The following is a 7,909-nucleotide window of genomic DNA, read 5'->3' on the forward strand; positions in this document are numbered from 1 at the left end:
AAAGAAAATTCAAAATGATACATAATGGACTTATTTATATTTACTTAAAAAAGATATAGTAAATAATATCATAAGGCTCTAAAATTTGACATGGTAATGCTTGAATGTACACTAAATGCAAAGAAATCAATAACTTGACATAATTACACTCAAGTGAAATGAATTTTGGTTCAGAAGAGCGTACCTAAAAATTCAAGTTTTGAATACATATACATACCTGGAAATCAATCTCTTAACGTTTTCATAGGTTTTTAGGAGTTGGTCATAGGTAGTGCATACAATTGCATTGAGAAATCCTCCTTCTAGCATGACTCTATAACTCTAAAAAATTTCAAATTTTAGGGTTCCAACAAGATGCATACAAGTTTTTAGGATCTAGATTATGAAGAAATGAGCTCTATTTATAGGTAAAATGGAACAATGGATGGTTGAGATTGAGTAATCTCAACAAGGGTCAGGATTGAAGGGCTTAAGATCCATGTGAGGACTTTCAACCCAATCCCAAGATGACAAATGTCAACAAGAGATGGGTTGAGAGTAGAGGGAATAAGCATTAAATGCTTGACATGACTTGAGGGTTAACTTGGGAGGTAAGGTTAATTTTAAGTTGAAAGAATAAAGCCATTATCCAATAAATAATGTCTTTATCCAATGGATAAACTCTTGTGCAAGAGTTAGTGGGAATAACCATGGTCAAAGCAATAAATGCTTGAGAAGACACATGGTTTAAATAAGGGTTGAGTTAGAGGTAAAGTCTCTAACTATGGGAGCAAGTGGATTTAACCATAAATGGTTATGTAAGAGCCATTAATAGTCATGTAAGAGCCATTAGTGGTTTGGAAGACTTTAGGGGTTAGCTTGTTGAAAACATAAAGCATTAAATGTTTTTCAAAGACTTTGGAGTCTTTCAGAAGTGACTTCAAGTTGCTTAGGAATGTGACAATATTTAGGAGATGGATTAGGCTAATTAGGAATGATTAGAAAGTGGTTAGAAGGGTCTAGAAGGGGATTTAGGATTGCAAGTGGGTTTGGTGGGTGAGGGAAAATAGGATTTTAAAATAAAATAAAATAAATTCATTTCAACTTGTGGTTGCAACTTGCATTTGTAGGAGAATACAAGTGGGGGGGGATTTGTTTAGTGATTTTAAATAAATGTTTTAATTATTTATTTAAAAGAGGAAAGGGGATTGAATTAAATAATTATGAAATATTTATTTTATTGATTGTGAATTTGGTTTAATGAAAATTTAAATAAATTTAATAATTTATTTAATTAATAGGAGAAGAGTTTGAGGATGAATTAATTAAATATTAATTTAATTAACTGGTTATTGATGGTTAGATAATCAAATAAATCATACATTTCATTTAATTAAATGGACAAATTTATGTGACTACATTTGCCCCTCTTTGAGATGGTGTGATTTATCATGTTGTTTCAAAGAAAGAAAAATAGGTGTGAAGAAATATGCCCCATAAATGTTAATTTAATGGGTGGTATTCCCCCTCGAGAGATGGGCCAAAAAATTTCAAAAAATCGGGTGATCTCTTGAAAAAGAACAAGATTGGGTAGGGAGGTCGAAGAGAAGAAAATAGCAAGAACGGTGAAAGAATAGAAGAAATCAAAGTGAAACGGAGAAACAACAAGCTACGGAGTACATTTAGGTCAGGCAAGAGATACGGTGCAAATGTGGTATGTGATTTTGATTGATGCTATACAATTGATTAAAATTGGTTGAACAATTTGGTGCAATTGGTTTAATTGCCCCGGTCGAGTCAAAGTATGACAGCTGATGTCAGTTGTTTTCTTGGACAAGATAAAGTTTGAGTAAGTGAATCAAAGTGACATGTTGGTGACTTAGACAATTGATGTAATTGTCCGATGAAGTCAAGGTATATGAAGCAAAATACTCATTGAGACTTAGACAATTGATGTAATTGTCCGTTATGATTGTGCTGTATTGATTGAGCAATTGATAGTATGTGTGTGTGATGGATGGTTGTGGTGAATCATAGCAGCCCCGTTGAGACTAGGTCATTGTGATAAATGCCTGATGTAGTCTAGGTTTTCCATAATCGATTACCTGTTGAGACTCGAAGATACTTGATCAGAGTATTTGTTGATAGTCTAGGTGTGTGTGAGTCAATGTACCTATGTAGATAGAGTAACTGGCTTGATTGGGTTGAATGACTTTAGGATGGGAAACACAACCCCTCCTGTTAGAGATGGACAGTGATGAACGTGGCTTGATTGGGTTGATGGGAAATGATGAAGGGATTTATGATAATGACCTAGATAGGGAGGGTGAGGGGGGGATTCAGTGTTGGATAGAAGATATGGAGGACCTAAGACCCATTCCTATGGAAGAAGATCGAAAAAAATAGAGTATGCAGCCATTCTCATTACTATGTATAAATGATATGCAACTATTATGAATGTATGGATGGATCGAATGCAATAGAATGCAATATATACAGATGAGATGAAATGATGATCCATAGTGCTTTATTTTTCATCATCGAGCAATGGTAGTATCAATCTTGGATGAGGTAGTAGGAAAAAAGTTCGAAGCATTGTACCTGTAAGCAAGAAGCATAGATAAAGAATATGGACCCTCCATAATGGTTCATGCTCGTATGGTCGAGGTATACACTGTAGTCAGCAAGCCGTAGTGATCCATGACTGTATTTCGCATAAGATCATGTAGCTTAGTGAACTTCCCACACAGACACCATTAGTACATGCCCCAGAACTTCATTGGAATAATTCGTAGACAACAAACAAAATGATACTTAGGAACCATCCCGGCTACTCTAATTACTTGTTGGATATCTTAGAGTAACGTAGGAACTTGATATAAATGAATAAATAACTTATCAAACTGACCAAGTACTTGTTAGCTTTAAACAAAATTTTCTTGTCAAAGAAAATGTTATTTTGTCTATGTTTTGGTAAGGAAGGATGCATCCTTGTTAAGACAGTTGTGCGTACCTGTGTTGATTGTTTGGTTGATTTGATAAGTGATCATCATTTTGAGTAGCTTAAAATGTTTGTTTGATGTCTATTTTAATGCATATGTACAATGGATTTTTTATTCGTTTCCATATTTTTGATTGATTTTTTATGTTTTATGATGTTTTTGGATTTTGTGAGTGTTTTTGAATCTTTTTGGTATTTTGTGAGACAATTTTGAATGTTTGAGACAATTTTGAATGTTTTTGAATTTTGTGAGATAGTTTTTGAATGTTTTTGGTATTTTGTGAGACAGTTTTGAATGAAGAACTCAATGAATCATAAGTAATGTAGAATCCACTTCCATCAATAGGTTTAAGAGCATTGCCCCCAGTTTAGACATGACTATGAAAAAGCGGGATGCAAGACGCATGAAGTACTATCCTTGATTGCAGATCAATAACAAGCCATGGTTTGAATGATGGATGAGTGGATGCAATGAATGTGATCACAATAAGTCTAAAAGACAATGGAGCCATAGCCTTTATGAGTGGCTCCTGTTTGCCAGGTTTTTCACCATCACACTTACCCAAGGTGCCACCAGAGTGGTTATTCACCGTTTGGATGCATGATTTTTCTTTACAATTTTGATTTTTTTGTATTTTCTTTAGGACATTTATCTAAATGTTTTTGGTGTTCTTGATATGTATTAGAGCCAGATGCTCTGTACAACTTATGTATGGAACCTTTTGAGGTGCATGTTGTTGATCGGATCTGCTAGCAGTTCTCCTTCTGAAGTAGCCAACTGATATGCCCCAAACCCAAATATGACAATGATAACATATGGACCCAACCAGTTTGATTCAAACTTTCCCTGATGTGCTCTGTTTGGTTAGTTATGAGGATTCTCTCTAAGAACAAGATCACCTACCTCAAATGTACAAGGTCTAACTCGATGATTATAGCTTCTACTCATGTGCTGCTGATAGGTTTTGAGGTGATTGTATGCAACTTGTCGCCTTTCATCAAGTAGCTCCAAGTCTTGAAGATGAGAGACTCGGTATGCTTCATCATCTATCAGATTATGCAAGAAAACTCGTAGAGATGGTATCTCAACCTCAATAGGAAAAATGGCTTCTGCACCATAGACCAATGAGTAGGGAGTTGCACATGTAGGGGTTCAAATGCTAGTTCAATACACCCATAGTGTTGGATTTAATTGAACGTGCCAATCATGGCTAGCATCATTGACTGTCTTCTTGATGATTCTTAATATGTTATTGTTTGATGCTTCAGCTTGACCATTTTTTTGTGGGTAATAGGGAGTGGAAAAGCGGTGTTGGATGTGAAACTTCTCACAGAGCTCACAAACATCCTGATTTTTGAAAGGAAGCTCGTTATCTATGATGATGGACATGGGTACACCATACCGGTAGATGATGTAATTAAGGATGAATGAGGAAATCTTCTTGCCGGTGACTTGGGTAAGTGGAATATCTTAGATCCACATTGTGAAGTATTCGGTGGCGATAATGATGAATTTGTGGCCGTTGGATGAAGATGGATGAATTTTACCCGCAAGGTCAAGTACCCATTGCCAAAAGGGCCATGGTGTTGTGATTGGTTGCAATTCCTATGTTGGTGCTTGTATCAGGTCTCATGAACTTGGCATTTCTTGCATTTTCTGACAAAATAGTATGAATCTTTTTCCATGGATGACCAATAGTATCCAACGTGCATGATCTTCTTTGCTAATGAAGGACCACTTGAGTGAGTCCCACATATTCCTTCATGTACCTCTTCCAAGGCCTTTGTTTTCTCATCATGTTCCAGACATTGAAGGAGAGTACCATCAAGACTACGTCAATATAGGGTTTCAGCAATGATGGTGTATCAAGCGGTTTGGCAAATGAAGGTTTTGTGTTGGTTATTCGATTGGTTAGGAGGAAGTGTGTGATCATGTAGGTAGGTGTAGAACTCATCGTACCATGAGGATTCAGAAATGACAAGGTGACATATCATCTCAGGGTTGGGGATATCATAAGTGGGAATCCAAAGTTGTTCTACCAATAATTCATAGCGTGTTGAATTCTGTAGAAGATCTAGGAGAGATGCAATGGTAGCCATGGCATTAGCAACTCGATTCTTATCTCTGGGTATCTTCTCAAAGGTGATAGTTGTAAATGATGCTTTTAAATTGTCCACCATTTGCTTGTACGACATGAGTTTATCATCCTTGGTTTGATATTCATCTGTGACTTATCGGATGACCAGTTGGGAGTTGCCATATATCTGTAACTCTTTCAATTTCCATTGTATGGCCAGTCTGAGTACTATGATCAAGGCCTCATATTCTACTATGTTGTTTGTACATGGAAAAGTTAGCCTGTAAGACTTTGGGATGTTGTCACCTTGAGGTGTGATAAACAGAATGCCTACCCTCGAGCCATGCCTAGTATATGAACCGTCAAAGTAGAGCTTCCATGGTTGTGCTACTATGATCATGAACATCTCTTCATCTAGAAAATTGGAAACAAGAGGATGATCGCCTATCAGGGGTGCATCAGCTAACTAATCTGCAATAAACTTGGCCCTTGATAGCCTTACGGTCCACATACTCAATATCAAATTCACTCAGAAACATCTCCCATTTGGCCAAGCAGCCTGTCAATGGTGCTTTGTTGAGTAAGTAGTTTAGTGGATCGATCTTTGAAATGAGTTGTACTTTATGCGTTAACAGGTAGTGCCTCAGTTTAGTTGCTACCAAGATTACTGCTAGGCAAGCTCGCTCAATAGGAGTGTAATTGAGTTCATAGCCGACCAGTGTGTGAGAGATATAGTATACATCACACTCTTTCCCTTTTGCATTGTGTTGTGCCAATAGTACTCCCAATGCCGTATTTGTTGCTGAAATATAGCGCAATAGAGGTCTACTTGGATCTGGTGGGATCAATAATGGTGTATTCATGAGATAGTCCTTAAGCATTTGGAATGCTTGCTGGCATCTGGCATCCCATTGAAAGCGGATGTTTTTGTGTAATAGGTGTGTAAAGGGATGACACTTATCTGCTAGTTGTGCAATGAATATTCGGATGGATTGTAGCCGCCCTTGTAATGTCCTTAGCTGATTGATGTTCCTTGGAGGTGGCATGTCCATGATTGCTTTGACCTTTGTCAAGTCAACCTCAATGCCTTTGCTTGAGACAATGTATCCTAGAAGCTTCCCTAAGGTTACTCCAAACACACATTTCTTTGGGTTGAGTCAAACATGATATTGTTCCGATTTGTCAAAGATTTTATCTAATATTGCAAGATGACCTTCTCTTGTTAAGGATTTTCCCAATAAGTCATCGACATAATCTTCCATTATGGTATGTATCATATCATGAAAGATAGTGGTCATTGCTCTTTGATAGGTCACCCCTGCATTCTTTAGACCAAAAGGCATTACATTCCAACAGTATGTTCCCCACGAACATGTGAAGGCAGTCTTATGTTGATCCTCTAGTGCGATCTTTATCTGGTTGTACCCTAAAAAGCCATCCATGAGAGAAAGCATGGCATGTCCTATTGTTAGGTCCATGATCATGTCAATGTTTGGTAGGGGGAAGTAATCTTTAGGACATGCCTTGTTTAGATCTTTGAAGTAAGTATAGATACAGATGCCCCCATTTGGTTTGCCGATAGGTACAATGTTGGGTATCCAATCTGCATAATCAATTGGTCTAATAAAACCAACATCTAGGAGTTTCTTAAGTTCTACTTTGACTAGTACCGCAATTTGGGGGTGCATCTTGCAAAGCTTCTATTTGACAGGCTTAGCTCCTTCTTCTACGGTGAGGTGATGCATGACCAAATCAGGATCGAGACCAGGCATGTCGGCATATGACCATGCAAAGTTCATCTGACACTTCTGGAAGAATTCTACAAACTTAGGTTGTTCCTCTGGAGTCAAAAGAGATGCCAAATGTATGTGGTGAGGAGTCTCAGGGGTCCGCACATTGAATTCTTTTGTTTCCTCAATAAGGATCGTTGATCATTCCTAGTTTGTACTAGAGTGGAGAATGTCAAACCTTTCATCCTCAAGCACCTCAGAGAGGTTTTCACCATTGGATACACTCTTTCTTTTTACTTTTTTTAGATCAAATAGTGCCATAGTGTGGTTTTCACTAGAAGATCCATGTTTTATTGTAATATTTTTGTAGCTAAAAGGTTTGGCACCCGCCCCAAAGTATGTTGTGCTATTAAGTTCAATGGCGAATCTAACTTTGTGATCCCCACTTGGTATGTTATCCCGTAGTTCCAAAAAGTCAATGATGGCCTCATCGTTTTGGAATTGGTCAAGGCATGGGGGATTTGGTTGGTTCCATTCGATGAGTTCAAGATGGATAATGGGCATTACCTCATCGATCAAGTTAAGTTTGTAAGTTGTGTTAGTGAGGGTTAAGACATTGTAGTGAAGGTCGTTGATGGTATTGTCCCTGTTAGAATCAGGCGCAGGGTGTGACGTAGGGTCTGTAGAAGGTGTTTTGAGTTTAGGAACCCAAGAGGTTTTAATATGTGCTTCTCCATAAACAGGGATTTCTTTGTGAGGTGGAGGTGGATATGTGTCTTCCTCATCTGATGTATTGAGACATATGGAATCAAATTCCCACTCATGTGAGTTGGTCTTTGAGTCGCTTTCCAGCATCCGATTACTATACCAAACTGGGATATACATAGAGTTAAACATTGCATGTGTAACTGGCTGATGTATCTTTGGAGATGGAATGGTTGGTGTTGCGGGGAGGATTATTGGGATCAGTGAATCCGATACTAGGAGTATTGGTGTTGCTGAATTTGTTGGTTCTGATGGAATTATCAATGTTGTCGATACTGCTTGGGGTTTTGATACTACAAAAAGGATGTTAGAATATGTTAAAAAGACAAACACAAACACACAAGAAACAATCCAAG

The sequence above is a fragment of the Cryptomeria japonica genome, chromosome 9, assembly GCF_030272615.1.
Source record: "Cryptomeria japonica chromosome 9, Sugi_1.0, whole genome shotgun sequence".
Classification (NCBI taxonomy): domain Eukaryota; kingdom Viridiplantae; phylum Streptophyta; class Pinopsida; order Cupressales; family Cupressaceae; genus Cryptomeria; species Cryptomeria japonica.